Source organism: Heliangelus exortis, chromosome 12 (assembly GCF_036169615.1).
Source record: "Heliangelus exortis chromosome 12, bHelExo1.hap1, whole genome shotgun sequence".
NCBI classification, from domain to species: Eukaryota; Metazoa; Chordata; class Aves; order Apodiformes; family Trochilidae; genus Heliangelus; species Heliangelus exortis.
In genome coordinates, this window is record NC_092433.1 from 16,418,915 (window position 1) to 16,435,091 (window position 16,177).

Consider the following 16,177-nt stretch of genomic DNA (forward strand, 5'->3'; position numbering starts at 1 on the left):
TCAGTTAAACTGGTTTAGAGAATTATTCTTAGCCACGAGCTATTTCTGCGTTGGTTGTGTATTCCTTTTCTCCATAGGTTTGCAATTAATTAATACAAATCTTCACGCCCACCATTTTAGCTTTCCTATAAAAATTCATCTCCTACCTCTCTCCTTGGCTTCACCTCTTCTTGTGGCTTCAGGCTTTCCTGGTTATCCACAAAAACCTGTGTCAGGCAAAGCAGCAGGTAGGTTCATTCAAGATTCATTTAGCTGGGATCTGGCAGCAGGGGCCTCTGAGGTTCTCATGCAACAGAAGCTGGGTCAAAAAGCCCTAATGTAGCTTTCCAGTGTCACCACTTTTATGGGCCAAGGAGTCCCAGCACAGCTTTTAGCATCCAGAATGGCAAAGAGGACACACACAGGACTGGGTATTCAAGAAAATTCCAGTGCCATGTGATAAAACAGAAAAAAAATAAAATAAAATAAAAATAATAATAATAAAAAATAAAAAAATAAAATAAAGCAGAAAAAAAACCACCTGTTCAGTAGTTTTGGAGAACAACAGAGGATTTATGTGATTTTTGTCTTGATGCAATAAGCCATGATCAAACCTAGTGCCCTAGACACTGGTAATAGCTTCATGGAGGAAAAAAACCCCAAGTGATGCATCATCAGGAACCATGGAAAACAACCAGAAAAAAATGAAAAGAAGTTTCCAGCTGACAAAGGAAAGATTTGTTGTCTGCAAAGTCTGCGTGTGCACAAGTCGTTTCCTCCCTTCTGGCACATAATTAAGGCCACAACAGGTGAAAACTGTTGGAAACAACCAATTCTGCAAAAAGAATTTCAGCAAAAGCAACTCTCGGTTGTGTATCAGCCTTCTGAGGAGTCAGAGTCCAGTTGTCTTGCTGGAATTTTTAAGGGTTTAAGCACAGAGACTACAAGGTGTCTCTAATGAGTGAAGAAGTCAAACAAAATAGTGCTGTGCTTCACAAGCAGAGGAGCCTGTAGGCCAACACAGGTCACAACATCAAAGAGTAAAAAAGAGAAACAAGGATCTCAGGTCAAATCTTCCCAAACTGGAGGTCTTAATTAAAATGAAGGTTATGACTTTAGCAGATGGGTGCCATTTAGTACAGTCCCAGCTATTACCAAGACGTGCTGCATCTTCAGTTTAGAATAAAACACTCAGGGAGAAAGAGCGAGAGCACTTTAGCCACCAGCTTCTGGCAGCAGAAACTGTGGATGTCTCCAAATTTCCCCAGCCCTATCAGCTGCGTTTTTCTCCATCAGAAATACAGCTCCTTCTGAGGTGACTCAGCTTCCCCACAAAATGTACACCCACTTTTGAAAACAGAGATCATTAAAACAAACACACCAGCCCATAATGTGAGCAGCAGCACTGTTTGCCAAAGGGGGAGAGGGGAATGTACAATTTAAGATAATTTCAACATATAGTGAAGCAGAGAGCAAAATACCTCCATCCCCCCTCATTTTTCTAATGAGGAAATGATTTTTAGGAGAGAAGACACTAACATACTCATTGCTTAATTTTGCAGAGGGGTTGATTAGAAGTGGGGTTCTAAGTCTTGAGGTAGAGCCTGAGCTCCACAGAAACCCCACTGCTCAACGTTTATTTCCCAAGTTTGGGGATGAAATTGACTAACAGATATCTTAGTGCCATCCATTTCTGAGAAGCTGTCTGGGGCAGTAATTCTAACAGGACAAGTCAGCTGTAATGAATCTCTTTCCTTGGTGCAGATGGGGCCTCACTTTACTCAAATGCTTTGCTTCTTCCACTTCTTAAGACCACATAGAGACAAGACGAAGGAGCTCTGGCCTCTTACCTCACCTGCCTTAAACAATCCAGTGGCAATCAATAAATGAACTTGGTGTTTTTTAAATATGCAATCACATGGAATAGATTGCAGAAGTGAGAAAACCCAGAATGATGCCACAAACACAGACCTGGGCTCTGATTTCTATCAGTATGAGATCAAAGTAGAGTACTTGTTCATTTAAAGCTCAAAGCTGCACTGTTTTCCCTAACTCAGAGCACATTGCTGAACTCTGTAAAGCAGAAATCTCAAGCAGCTGGATATTTCTTCCTCAGTAAATAACAATTTACAAAGGAGGGGGGGAAATCTCCCTTCCCTTCCCCTCCCTCTTTCAATTCATTAAGTTCAACTGTGATAACCAGTGAGGCATACAGGAAAGGGTTAGGTATCTCTGCCTCTGAATATTTAATTCAGGACTAAATGTAATGCACAGCATCCTTTATACCCCTGGGAGATCAGCAGCCAATATGCCAATGAATATATCCTGACAATAGTGATATTTTCTGCACTTTGGAGGCATGAGTGACATTTGCTCACCACATATGTTACATCGGATGCTGAGGTCTACACTTGTGAGAAATTAATCAGAATCCATCTGTTTCCCTCTCATCCTGGACAATTTCATTACAACTTAACCAAAGATTATAGGATTCCCATGTCTGTGCCCCAGCCCCCAGCCCAGTCTTGGTGTTTCCATACTGAATGATTAAAGCTGCTTAGTTTAAGTAAGGTCAGACACAATTTTCCTTCCTGCAGGGAAAGGCATAATGCTCATGAGCAGGGTCCCAAATCTGCTCTAATTACATGTAGGTAAATCCAGAATATCCCTACTCAACCAAAAAAAAATGGGGGGGGGGATTAGATTTCTCATGGAGCAGGATCTGGACCTTGATCCTTCAGTAGATGTTTCTGGGGGCTGATTTTGATTGGGCTCAGAGATGGCACCAGATCAGTCACTTTGCAGCTCCTCTGGAAGGTTTTCATTTACCTGGAGCAAAAGTTCAGCCTTTCTGCAGGGCTAGGAGATATTGTGCTGCTGTTGGGAAAGGGTTCAGTCTTAAAATACTCCCTGTAGTTACATATGCAGCTTAACAAGTTCTTTGCTTGTCTCTTATTTGCTGGTACCTCTTTAATTCAATGTTGCAGCAAGGGTGAACTCTGCACAAAGATTGCTTGGACTCAGGTGATTTATAATGTCAATCTTGCATAGCAATGGATGTATTTGCCTAGAAGTAGGGTTCCTAAGTGTTCTTTGGATGAGGCACAAATAGTACAAAAAAAAAAATCCCCCAAAAGCATAAATATTAGTGGGAACCTGGTACCTGATGGTGAGGTAACTGTTGCAGCCAAGCTAATGTGAGCTTTCCTGAATGGCAGAGAAGCCAAAGACACACACCAAAAAGTGTCTCTCTGGCAGGTCCCAGCTCCTCTTGCAGGTCCCTTTTTAGGGCAGCAACACCTCCTGTACCTGCTGCCAACCCAAAGACTTTCAGTCACTTCCCCATGAGTCCTTTTGCTGCTGGCTGAGTGAAGGAGGACACTCGGAGATGGGAGGTTTCCCACCAGCTCCAGCAGGACCCCTCACCTCCAGCTGTGGCTGGGACTGAAGCACGGGTCTGACTTCAAGTCCAGATGCTGGCCCATAAGATGGCAGAAAGTAGGTTCTGGTCCAGCTGCTGGAAAGGAGCAGCAGGACCCCAAAAGGGTTTGGTTGCCATGGTTCCCCTCAAGTAGGCAAACATCCCCCAAAGTGCAGCTGGCAGTGGAAGAGGAAGGAGACAACCAAACAAAGCTGCTCAGGCCCTAGAAAGAGCAGCTGTAAGAAAGAGGTTGTGGCAATGAGATTTATCTACAAGCAAAGAAATTCATCCAGCAGTGGGGAGGTGGAAGCTGAAGGGAGATGAGATCCTCAGAGCCAAATGCCACTCAGGCAGCCTGAGCTGGGAAGCAGCAGGAAGCTCCCTGACCCCATTTGGAGCTGTGCTGCCTTCCCCACTTCTCACAGCTATTATTCCAGCTGACTTGCAGATACCCCACAGTTATTTTTGAAATGAAGGTGCATTCAGATCAGGCTGTCACAGCCTGTCTTTTCAATCCTGAGTTACTTGATCAGATGCTTTTTTTTTCTTTTTTCTTCTCTGTAACATCATCAGATGATACCAGAGCTTTAAAGAGGACCTATATTCCAGCTCCAGCCCTGGATACTTCCTTGCCCAAAAGATATTGACACGTTGGGAGAGAGCTATAAAAGAAAAGAAAGATCTTGCATAAATTAACTTATGCTATTTATAGACATGGAGAGCAGCCTATCCATGGGACCATCTGCTAATCTATGTCCCATGGCAGTTGAAGTCAACCTTTCACCATAGCTTCTCCACCAAGGGCTGAAATTATGCACTGTGCTCTTTTTTTTTTTTTTTTTTTCATGTAACACTGCCTTACCTGTGCTGTTTAGTGCCTCTTTTCAACTTCCATAACACTTCCTAAAGCCACTCTGAGTGCCTGCTACAAGAAAGGAAAAACTCAAACTGTTCATTTTTATTACTATGAGGTCAAGAAACCAGCAGGTGACAAAGGCTCTATTTATTTCATTGATTCTCAATAACCTTTCTGTTTCAATAAAAAAGAAAATAGACTTTACACACTAAATTAATGAATAGATTAGATAGAGAGCAGACTTCATACAGTTAAATCTTTTCAGTGCTCCCTGTTATAAACATTTGTGGTCCTTGTTATACATACACTTTCAGAAGGCATTTATGATTTTGGACATCATGTTTTTAAGCATCCAGCCCAAGATGCATTTCAAAATTAATCAAAAATCTGTGAGCAGATTTCTCACTATCTCATTTTCCAAGGAAAGCTGGAACCCTAAAAAAAACATAGCATCCAAAGGATTTCTTTTTGAAAATATGTAAAGACAAGAAAACACCTGTACTCAGTGTATAGCTTGACCATACTGTAGATACTAGAGAATTTTCTGAACTTAAAAGCTCACATCCTACTGCCTTATTCTGCATTTTTTTTTTGTACACAAGGCATTTTTATTACTCTATGTAATTTTAATAATTTACACTGGCACCATCACTTTAGCAACTGCATTCACTGCATTTAGCAACAGGAATTACATTAAAATCAAGGAAGAAAGTACAGAAGATTTGATTAGCAGGAAGATTTGCCAGGAAGGCAGCCTTACAGCAGGACTGAAGGACTCTTGCTCAGGTGAAAGGTATTATTTTACAGAAATGGAAGGCAGGGATAAACGTTTCATGGACACTAATACATTTGGTTAATTAAAAAGAAAAAAAAAAAATAATGGCTTTCTTAGCCAGTATGTCAATCAGTCACAGGAATGAACATCTGAAGCAGTGCTCCACCTCTGTCATTGCTGAAAATGCAAACAGCTTTTTTTTTTTTTTTTTTTTTTCCAGCTAGGTGGAGATGTGTGCACGTGGGGGAGAGAAAGGAATGGAAATGCTCAGCAGTGACAAAACCAAATATTATTCATTTTAGTCTAAAACTTATTGCAATCACAAGACAGAAGTTGCATGGGAGCAGAGCTCTGCAAAATTTATGCTGCTCAAACCACTCTGTTTGGGATCAACCCTCTCCCAGATCTCCCTTCTCTTTCCAGAGACTCCCCAGAACTTTTCCCTTTCTCATTTCCACTTTCCAACACAAAACTCTGAGAACGATGGTGCTGAGGAGGAGCTTTACAACCATGCCTGTCTTCCCAAAGCTCTAAACTCTCTGCTCAAAACCTAAAGGCCCTCAGGCAAAGTCCTAGAGGAGAAAAACTGGTGTGATACTTCCCTCAGCATCTAAAAAGGTATAAACAGACCATTACTGGCTGCAGATATAACATACAGAGTATACCAGGGCATAGATGTAAGGATTTGTGGAGAGGTTTTAAAGCCATTGTTGTCCATTTTTGCACATTAAAACCCACAAAGATATTTATTTAGAGCACTAAATCATGTCGTTTCTCTGGCTAGATTTTTAACTATTAAAATATTCATTGTGCACTCCAAGAATCTCAGTGCCAAGTATTTATTTTCATTTTTTTATAACCTTTTAAATAGCTTCCTTAAAATACCTCCAGGTAAACATATTGCTCTAAGAGAAAAATAAATAAATAAAAAATCATACACTGAAAATAAGAGCTTGTTGTAAAACACCAGAAAGAGAAATGAGACATCAGGCACTGGTGAGGGCAGAGATCTGCCCATCAGCAATGGCCTCTGGCCTCTGGATTCCAACAAAGGGGAGGATTCCATAAATTTCTGTGTTGAGGGTAAACAGAAAGGGCATTTTTTCCAAAGTGGAAAGTTTTCACAGTGAAAGTTCTTGGGGCTTCACATAAGTAGATGTAACTTCTGACTGCCAAGAAGGCTGAAAAAAAAAAAAAAAAAAGAAATAAAGAAAAGCTTCTGTAAAGGAGCTACTTGTGTTAAAACCTCCCTTTTAGATTTCTTTTCAGATGGACAACATTTTTTGTGAGGTGGCTGGTTTGCACTGAGAAAAATCACTGCATACTGTTTGAAAAATCTCCCCTTCATCTTGTTACTCCCTTTGACTGAGAGTGATGCTCAGGACCAACCAGTCCCCTGAGCTTGCAGGCAGGGTGCTGGACCCACTGATGATGCTGCTGCTGCCCTTCCCCCTGCCCCACACCCCCCCCCCCCAAAACAAATCTCTGCCTCCACCTTCCTCAGGAGGAGCAAGAAGCCACCTGCATGGATCTCCTACTCTGGGAGCTGCCCTGGCCCAGGTGAGCACCACGTGGGGATGCAGAAGGTGATGCAGCACTGTCACAGGGGACAGGAGGGGACAGGAGGGGACAGCAGTGGGCATCTTGTAGCCAGGGTGTGATGGGATGAAAGGCACAGCTGGGTCTCCAGCTCCTCCCAGCACTGGTTTCCCAACCAAAGGAGCAGGAGCCCAGCAGAGCTCAGCTCACCTCACCCCACAGCTTTCAGCAGGGTGGCAAATCAAACGTTTTCTGCTTGGGAAGACACTTTAGAGCCTCTGACAGAGACCAAGGCCAGGGCTGGCTCAGATGCCTTCACACCCCAGTGATGTGGCTGCTCCTCACCCTGCAGCCTCCCGAGCTGGAGATGCTGAATGTGATCAAATACAACTTGGCAGCTGTAGAGCTCGGTTACAAACTGCCTGGGAAGAGATTACCTTCGGTTTCAAGAACATTTCTTTTCATCTAAAGAGAAGCAGAAACCTCCCCTCTCCTCCCCGTGAAGCCTCTGCTTTATGCACGGAGCCAACCTCATTCTTGAATAGCAGAATTTGAGCAATTAAGTTCCTCTCTCCAGTCCCTCCTGTGATTTAACTTCTTCCATAAGGAAAAAAAAAATATTTTAACTGCCCCGCAGTTTCTTTTCACAGAGGAAGAAATCAAAAAGTGAGACCCAAACCTGAAAAATTACATTGAACTTCTACCAGCTGCTTTGGCATCTCATCCAAGAGCTCCTTGGAGGACCAGGGGAGGCAGCAGCATCCTGAAGTGATTTCATACAGAACTTGGGCCATTGCTTCTCTGCCCAGAGAGGTTTCACTCTGCATCTACTCAAGTGTAGAAAGCAGAAGAGGCTGTTTACTCCAAGAAGTAAGGGATGTGCTTGTACATAGTTATTCCACCTGCTTTATCTTTCTCTCCCAGACACCGAGATTAATGAAAAAAAAAAAGGCAAGGAAGAGAAGGCTGCATTTGTAGACACTGACTGCATTATTACTGAGCACAGAACTTAACACTAGACGTCTGGGTCAGTTAAAAGGTGACATGGATTTGTGAGAAAATGCATTTAGTTTATTTATGGGCAGCAGAGAGACACACTGGATTGTCTGTATCAGGGGCCTTCCCGAGCAAAATGCTCCATTCAAGGTAGAGAAAGGGAAGACATCTCCCAGCTGGGGAGGAAACTTGTCCTTTTTCAACAAATCCTTGGTCATGCAGCACGTTAGGTTTCATTAAGGGACTAAACTTGTACTGAAACACAACCTGCTATTTCCACAAACAAGTCTCTTACCTCTACCACATTTATTTCCTACAAAATCTTTGATTTTCATTTAATGTCTATCTAAAAGGCCAGAGACCCAGGCACTCAGTTGCACTGACATTATCTTTTAATTAGCAAAGGTCACTTAGTGCTTTTAGTACAATCAACAGTTGCTTTCCTTCCATGATCAGCTGCAAGAACATCACAGTTAATGCAGACTGATTAAAACTTGAAAATCCTTTAGCATAAAAGGATCTCAGGACAAATATAATCACACCATTGCATGTAAATCATTTCCCTTGACAGCTTTGATTGCCACTCCATTAGGGTCTTACTGATTAGCACTGTGCAGCACAGTTTTATAGAAAACATCCTAATCTGTTCAGTACCATCAGGTGGTAGGAGGGGCAGTTCAGGATCTGTGGGTAAATGATCTCTCCCATACCAGGGGTCTCACCAGAGGACTGAAAAAGCTGGGGGTGAAATTAATCTCCAGGGTGCTCCCCGGCTGCATGTGTTTGACATCCTTTAAGGGGTTCCAAAGCCTTGCCTCAGAAGAAGGAAAACTAAAATTAAGGTTCACATGTGATAAATAAAGCAGCACTGGGGAGACACACACACAGCTTGCAGCTCAGCATTGCAGCTGGATGTAGATATAAAAAAATGGGACCAACCCCATAATGTTGTGCAAGCACAAATCAGCTTCCTCCTACCTAGATGGAGCTGGGATCCTTGCCTGATTTTGGTGAAGGAAGCCCAATTGGATGTCTGGTGGTGAAAGATTTGCTGAAGTAAATGAGGTTTTTGGGAACAGGCACCATGTTCAGCTCAAGAGAGAGGCAAACCTTCCCACTCCAGAGTCACCTGCCTTTCTAAGAGACACATTTTAAAAGCTGAAAGCAAACAGAGCCACTGTCACCAATCCCTAATAGTTTTGTTAATTCTAATCCTTCTGACTCATGCACAAAGCAAACTATTCCAGGAAACCAGTGGCAAGAACTCCTTTATAATCCCTGTATTATATCAGTCACTGAGTCTGCAAAGTCATTAAAAGGAGGAGAGCTCTTACTCTGCCTCTTAGAAATTAACCAAGGCTTCTTAGTCTTGGTAGCTTTCTATTGCTAGACAAGAAGCAGACGTCAGAAAACATATGGCAGACAACAAAACCAGGATGAACCAGACCCAAACAAACAGAGCAAGCATTTCTATTTAAAAAACAATTACCCAAAGCTCTCTTGGAATGGTCATAGACATCCACGGCTGGGCCGTTTTCATCTCCTGTGCTGCATGTAGGTTATGAAAGGATTTAGTTTCCCAAGGAAAGAATTTGAGCCCTAAGGATGCAGGACAATTTTAAATTAAACAGCATGAGGGTGGTAACATCTGCAAGAGACCGAGCGCCCTAAACACAGAGCAGGAGATAACAGTCCCCTTATCTCCGGTTTGGTAAATAATTTCTCCTACCTCAAGGGTCATTACATCTGCAGCTCTTTCTGTCATTTGTGATTCCAGTGAGGGGCTGAAGAATAAAGTCTCTACAGGTGCTTATGGCAGAAGAGAGGAGCTATAAATAACATCCGCGCGTTCGGCTGCGCGGGGCAAGAAACCTCATTGGCATCCTGAGGTTCCTTCATTAGGCACCAACTTCCAGCCCTACAGATCTCAGCAGCTCCTGACATCAAAGCTGGCAGGCAGTCACTAAGCAGCAGTATGAGCCATTAGAGGAAAAGGTTTCTGCTTACCTACATCCCAAAAGCTCCATAATCCCCTCCGGAGAGAAACGGGGAGTTGGGGATGGCAGAGGGAGGAACCCTACCAAGTGCCACGTTCCCAACCTGGTGAACCAGCAGAAAAATCTTCCTCTCTGGTCCTAAAGCTTGAACTCTTCAGGTGAGGGATAAAATCCAATCCCCACTGGGGGGGTGGCACTCACATTTGCTCCAGCAGTGGAGCAGGAGGCTCAGCCACCACCCAGGAACCCTCCCAGCACCCAGCCACCAGCAGCTCACAGGAGCAGCTCTGGTGCAGACCAACGTGTGCTAAAATAAACCTGAACATCTGTGTCTGGGAAGTGTTTCTATTACTTGGGAAAGGATTTGAGCTCAGGGCTGGTGCAATTCTCCATATTGGTCCCCAGACCAGAGGGCTCAGTGCTGCCTGCACGAGAGCAGCATGAAGAGAAGCTCAAGCCTGAGGGAATCCTGTTGTATGGGTGCTGTTTTTTGGAGAGTTCCCTTAAGCTGAAGAGAAGGCAGGGAAAAACCCAGGGAGATTTAGTGTACAAAGGTATCACACCTAAAAAAGCTGAGGAGAAGGCAAGGGAGCACTTGGCTCAGGCAGGCAAAGCTGGACATGTAAGTGATGCACAGAGATCTCATGGGACAAGGTTGGGACAGAAGTGACAGCTGGGCTGAAGAAATAGCATTTTAAAATCCAGAGCCCTGTCAGGAAAACCCAACTGCACGGCCAATAGGAAAGTTCCATAAAAATGGGCAGGCAGAAAAAAAGGACATGAGGTACATAAATAGATGCTTATTCAATAAAGCAAGAAATGGAACAGCAAAATTGAGCAAACAAGGCTGCTCGGTGATGGGAGACAGCCTGATTTATTTGCCTTGCTGAAACACAGTAGCATGGAAAACACAGCAGGGAAACTGTGCTGTCTGGGTAGGAATTATGAAGCAAAGGAGGGTTAGGTCATGGCTAGAGCACCAGAAAGAGCTTCTGGAATCCAACTTTCCAAAGGAAGAAAAATGACACAGATGATGCACAATTGATGCAGATGTAGCTGGAGGGTTTTTACTGTTGGCTCTGGGGAGAGAGAGGAAATTTTATTTTTTTTTTTTAAATCAACAAAAGAGTTAATAATAATAAAGCAGTAGTGACTTCTAATTACCTGTATACAACTGATTACAGCCCATGCCACAGTGACAAGCTGTTCCTTAGCAACTGAGTCAGCTTTTAGAAGGGCTGGTTCCAGGGAGAGAAGCTCCCATCTCCTGGGGACCAAAGTTTAGTGATGAACTCTACCTGGACCATTAGGTTTTAGGGCTGCAGTACACTGTAGTGGTGTAATTTACCTCCCACAGGTTAAAAAAAAAATATATTTGGGAACACAGAGAGGAATCAAGCAGTCCTGTAAATGAAAATATTCTCAGTGTAGATGCCCAGGTGTTTCTGGCAGAAGAGGGGTGCAGCATCACCCAGCTGGCAGCACAGAGGCAAATGAAACCCAGCAGGGTATCAGGGCCAGAAGGCTTCACCCAAAAACTCTGCAAAGAGCTTTTGATCCCCCAGTGCAAAGATCCCTTCTCATTAACATCAGGTGTTCCCTTTTTGAGAAAATCCAATTTTCCAGCCACGATTTCTTTCTTTCCTTGCACAAAGAAGTTGATTATTTTGAGGCATCACTCAACGTTACACACACCTAGGTGAGCAATGTGTTTCTGCAGGGGAAAACCACACTTTTCCACAAGTTAATCTGCAAAAGAAGAGAAACTCACTTATAAATCATATGATCTTTGAAAAAGTCTTGGACAAAGGCACTGGCAAGGGTCTGTTGAGGAGCTGAAATATCCAGGAGAGTCAGAGTCTTGCCAGCTCAAGAACTGGTGAAGAGACAGGCACAGATGGTTAATTTTTAAGAGGATCAAAGCCCTGCATCACTGTTGATGTTTAATAAATTAATGAGCTAGAAAAGCACATCAAGAATAAAAGTCAAATACCATAGAGAAGCCAGAGAAACTCCAGGGGTCTGGGAAATGATACAGAGAAATAGAGAAACACCCAGGGCAGGATGCAGTCCTGCACCTTTCCAGACACAAGCCTCTTAATTCATTGGAAACTGCTTCCAATAACAATTAATAGTGAAAAAGAACAAAAATAAAGAGAGTTGCCTACAAAAGCCCTGCCAAAACTTTTCACTTTGAACCACTGACTGGGACAGTGGCTGCCAGAGGAATTGTCACCATGTCAAATGACATCAGCCCTCACCTCTGATGCAATCCGAGTGCCACGGAAGTCCCAGGAGGGGAAAATTGTGGAGTTCAGTGCTGGTGGTGTCAGCCCCACCCTCCAGCTTGGATGAATGGCAAAAATCCAAAGTGTAACCAAAAAACCCAAAAACAAACCAAACCAAAACTAAACACCAAAAAGAAGCAATTCAGGTCTGGTTAACTCCAAAAGGAGGTAAGTAACAGACTAGATTGAGGGGCAAATTGAAAGTTGGACATAGCTGCTTAATGAAAAGGGGGACAAAAAACCAACCAAACAAACTTAAAAAAAAAAAGAAAGCAACTTGGGTGACAGGAATTTAAAAATTGGTAGAAATATATTCTGGGGGATAGGAAAACTGCAAGGAACATGCTGCACTTACCTCACAAGATGTTGATGTCCAGCAGGATTTCACCCAAAGTAGGACTCGCGCAAGGATCTGCCCAGGATCCACAGTCTCATTCCTTTTTATCCTTCTTCATTTAAATGTCCCCAGCACAAAATTCCATGAGTGACATTCAGGAGAAAGTTTCCTGCTCTCGTTCAGCACTGCAATGCCTGTATCCTCGTGGAAAAGATGATTTAAAATTAAAAATAATCTGTGGATGGAGAAGTATTGACAGTGTAAATATGATATTGGAGAGCTGTGAGAAGCTAAATACAAAGACAAGGAAACACTGTTTCATCTGGAGAGGACAAACCCCAGAAAGCTTTAGAAATAAGGAAAAAATTAACTTTTTCAAAACAAAAGGCAAAAATGTTTAGCTGAGTACTGGCTCAGTGGGATCTGGGATGTCCTCGTCCATGTCCCTTCTGCTGAGATCAAGCTTCTGCCACACAGAGGGGGTTTGTACTTTCCACTGCTGTCCCCAAAGTGACAACAGGATCCCCAGCTGATGTCATTGCATGAAGCTAATATTGGATGCTTTCAAACCTGATCAATAAAATGCAATTTACATTAAATGGCCAGAAAGCTGTCAGTTTTATTTTTTTAGTCCCAGACTTTCTCACGAGTTCCTGATTCAAAAGGAAAACATTATGGTTATTAAGTAAGTAAGGATTGATTTATTACATAGCATTTGGAAATATTTTCTTTGAAGAATGCATTAAAAGGTCATATATTGCCAGGTTTTTCTTTGGGTGGAATGTTAGAAACACTACATAGCTATTACCCAGGGCAGTTTTTCATCCAAGGGCATCAGAAGAAGATTTGGAGTATCTGTGTTCTTCTTAACTCCTCAATTTACCAAATTTTTTTGTTTATTCTTTTTTTATGAAGTGCTTTAATATTCTGCAATGAACTGATCACTTTTTCTTTTGTTAGGGAAAAGCAGTTCTATAAAGAACACGATGCCTTCCAGCCCCACTGATCCCAGAAGCAGAGCTGCCTTGAAGCTGTTACCCACAGACACTTGGGGGGGAGAGAAAGAAATGGCACAATTGGCAGCAATTAAAACCCCAAACCCAGGGAGCAAAGAGGTTGCTCAGAAGAATTCAAATCAAAGCATAACTCAGACTTCAAAACATAGAGCTGCATTTTTCACCATCACTTTCTGCAGACAGTTTTTCAACTTTATAACAAAAAACCAGGGTGCCCTCTTACCCCCACCCTACCTAAAGTGCCATCTGGCCATTCACCCACTCAGAAGAGCTCCCAAGCTTCAAAGCAACACAGGTTCAAGCATCATTTCAGCACATAACTCGAGTGCTTTGCTGGAGCTGTAGCATCCAGGTCCTCCCTCACCAAGTGGGAGAGCCCAGGAGCTGGGGGCAGAGGGACCAGAGCATCCCACCCTGCCCCTTGCAGCTGGAAAGCTGCTGACACAGACACACAAATAATATTAAGCCACCAAGGAAGGGGGGGTGTTTTGTAAAGCAGAATGCAGGCTGCTTAAATAATGAATTAGGAGGCATCAAAGAATGTGTACGTAAAAGGGCAGAGAGGGAAGGTCTGATATTTTAGACTACACTAGGCTATAATGAATAAATTATAAGAAAGCCTGTATACTTTACTAAAGATAAAGATGTCTAGCAAAAGAAAAGTTCTTACCCTTCTCCTCCCCCACTGGGTCCCAGATGAAGACAGAGCTGAGGGCTCAGCCAGTCCATAAGGTTTTTTTCCCTGTACACTTTCATCTGGACCAAGGCATCTTTATTCAGCAGCATCCATTGTATCTTTGAGCCTCTTATACCAGAGAGAACTTGGCTTTTTTTTTTTTTTTTCCTGCAGTTCTCCCAGTCATAACAAACTCAGAGCACCCAGTCAGTTTGACAAAGCTGAAGTGATAGGTAGGGGACACGTTTCATTACACTATCAAGGCTTTGGTGTGGTAATTGGTGAAGAAACAATCCTGAGCTGTCAGCTCCATGCACACACCTCTCCACTGACTGATGAGCTGGGGTGATGAATGATGCCCAGTGGTGGTCACTGGATGCTCCTATCCTCCTGTTTGGCATCCTCACAAAGCCCTGAGCAGCCTAACTCTGCCTCCTCACCAGGGACAGGGTCCTTCAGCCACCTCCTGCACATCCCAAGGATCAGGGAAAGTTCCCACCACTGACACAGGACCACAGGGAAGCTTTTAGTTATCTGCAAGGTGCAAAAGATCCAATGCCAAAGAGGGACAACCTCAAATGCAGTCTCCAGCAGTTGCACACAAACTTCCTTGCACGTTGAGGACCTGCCCATGTTCCTCACCTGACAGATCCACAGCAGAGAAATCCCAACCTGGGGCAGTCCCTGAGGGACCTTCAGTGTTGGTGGCAGCTTCCCACTTCACACAGGCTCTGCCTCACTGAAAGGAAAAGGGTGGCTTGCAGGTTTCATCACTTCTGTTGACAGAGGATCTCCAAAAAGCCCAAATTCAGACACCCAAGTTACTGATGGATGGATGCCTCCTGCATCACAGAAAGGGAAAGCCTCTGCCTTCTTTCAAAACGTCCATCATATTCCAAAACCCACCTCCTTTCCAACCTTCTTGCATGGCTAATCAACAATTACCACCCTGTTTTAACTTTTAAAGGTTATTTTGAGTTTGCTCAGCTGTTGGAAGCTGTGGGCCAGACAGCAGGCAGAGAAATCAGCTCCACCAACTTGAACCAAGGAGCAGAGGCAATGAAGGACACCACATCCCCCCTGGGGACAGCTCAAAGGTTTTCAAAGCTTTCAATCAATTCCATTCTTGATGACCAGCTGTAGGACAAGTTTGGAAAAGGCACAGGCTGCAAAGCACCGAATTATTTCTTTTTTTTAACAAACCATTCTTGTGGTAATCAGTTGTTGGGTTTTTTTAAAAGAACAACTCCATTATTTTCTTACTATTTTCTGCAAGTCAATGGTCTCCAATGACATCAGATGCACATTCAGCCTCTCACACACCCTAGTGAACTAAACTGGAGAAGTAATTAGGTAGTGAAAGGTTCACAGCTGAGTCATGTGAAAATCAGAATTTAGCAGCAGAACAGGAAATGCATTAACTGCTAAAAAGAGACATTTTGGCACAAAATGTTTTTACAGGAAAATGAGAAACAGAATTTTCCTACAAAGGATGAACTGAAAATTATTTTCCAATACAAACTAAGTTGCTTAAAGAGAAACTGAAGAAAAATATTCTGTTCTTCTAGCAGCTGAATAATTCTATGCTAAAACCGAAAATCTCCCTGGATTAAGTTTTTTCCAGGCATTTCCTTCTACAAACAAAAAAGAGGGAAAACCAAAATCATCATCTGCAGGGGCAGTTTGCTTTGTTGTACTCCAGGAGCTGACTTTGCATTCAAAACCAGATTCCCTTTGCCAAGGGACTATTGGAAAGGGCTCTGGTGCCACCTACTGCTCTCTGCTAAATCAGATGCTGAATTTTACTCAGTTTTACCTGGAAATGGCACACCCATTCCAAGACTTTTCCAGCCATCAGAGACCAAGGGGACAAGCAACAGCCCCCTTGGAGAATGCTCCTCTGAAAAGCTGTGGGGAGCAAAGAGATTTAAGTTAAATGTAATGAATAACTCGATTACTGACCAGACAACATGGACTGCAACTTCTGAACTGATGATGTTCAGCAAGAACTGCAATAACCCCACATTTTAAGGGATGGGGTGTGTAAGCATTAGACAATGGATTTCTCACCCAAAGGCTTCATCCATTTTGGGTTCTATGTCATTTCAAATATTTTTTCTAACAGCCAAAACTTTAAATTGCTCAATTCCCCCAACACAGAAGCTACTAAAACTTCAGAGCTGGACTCCCCAAGACCAGCTCAGTTGTGTTGTTCCAGCTCTACCTTTTTCTAGAAAGGTTGCCCCAAGCACACCCAAGAGCTGCCTACCTGCTTTGGAGCCACCCTACTGAGCAGC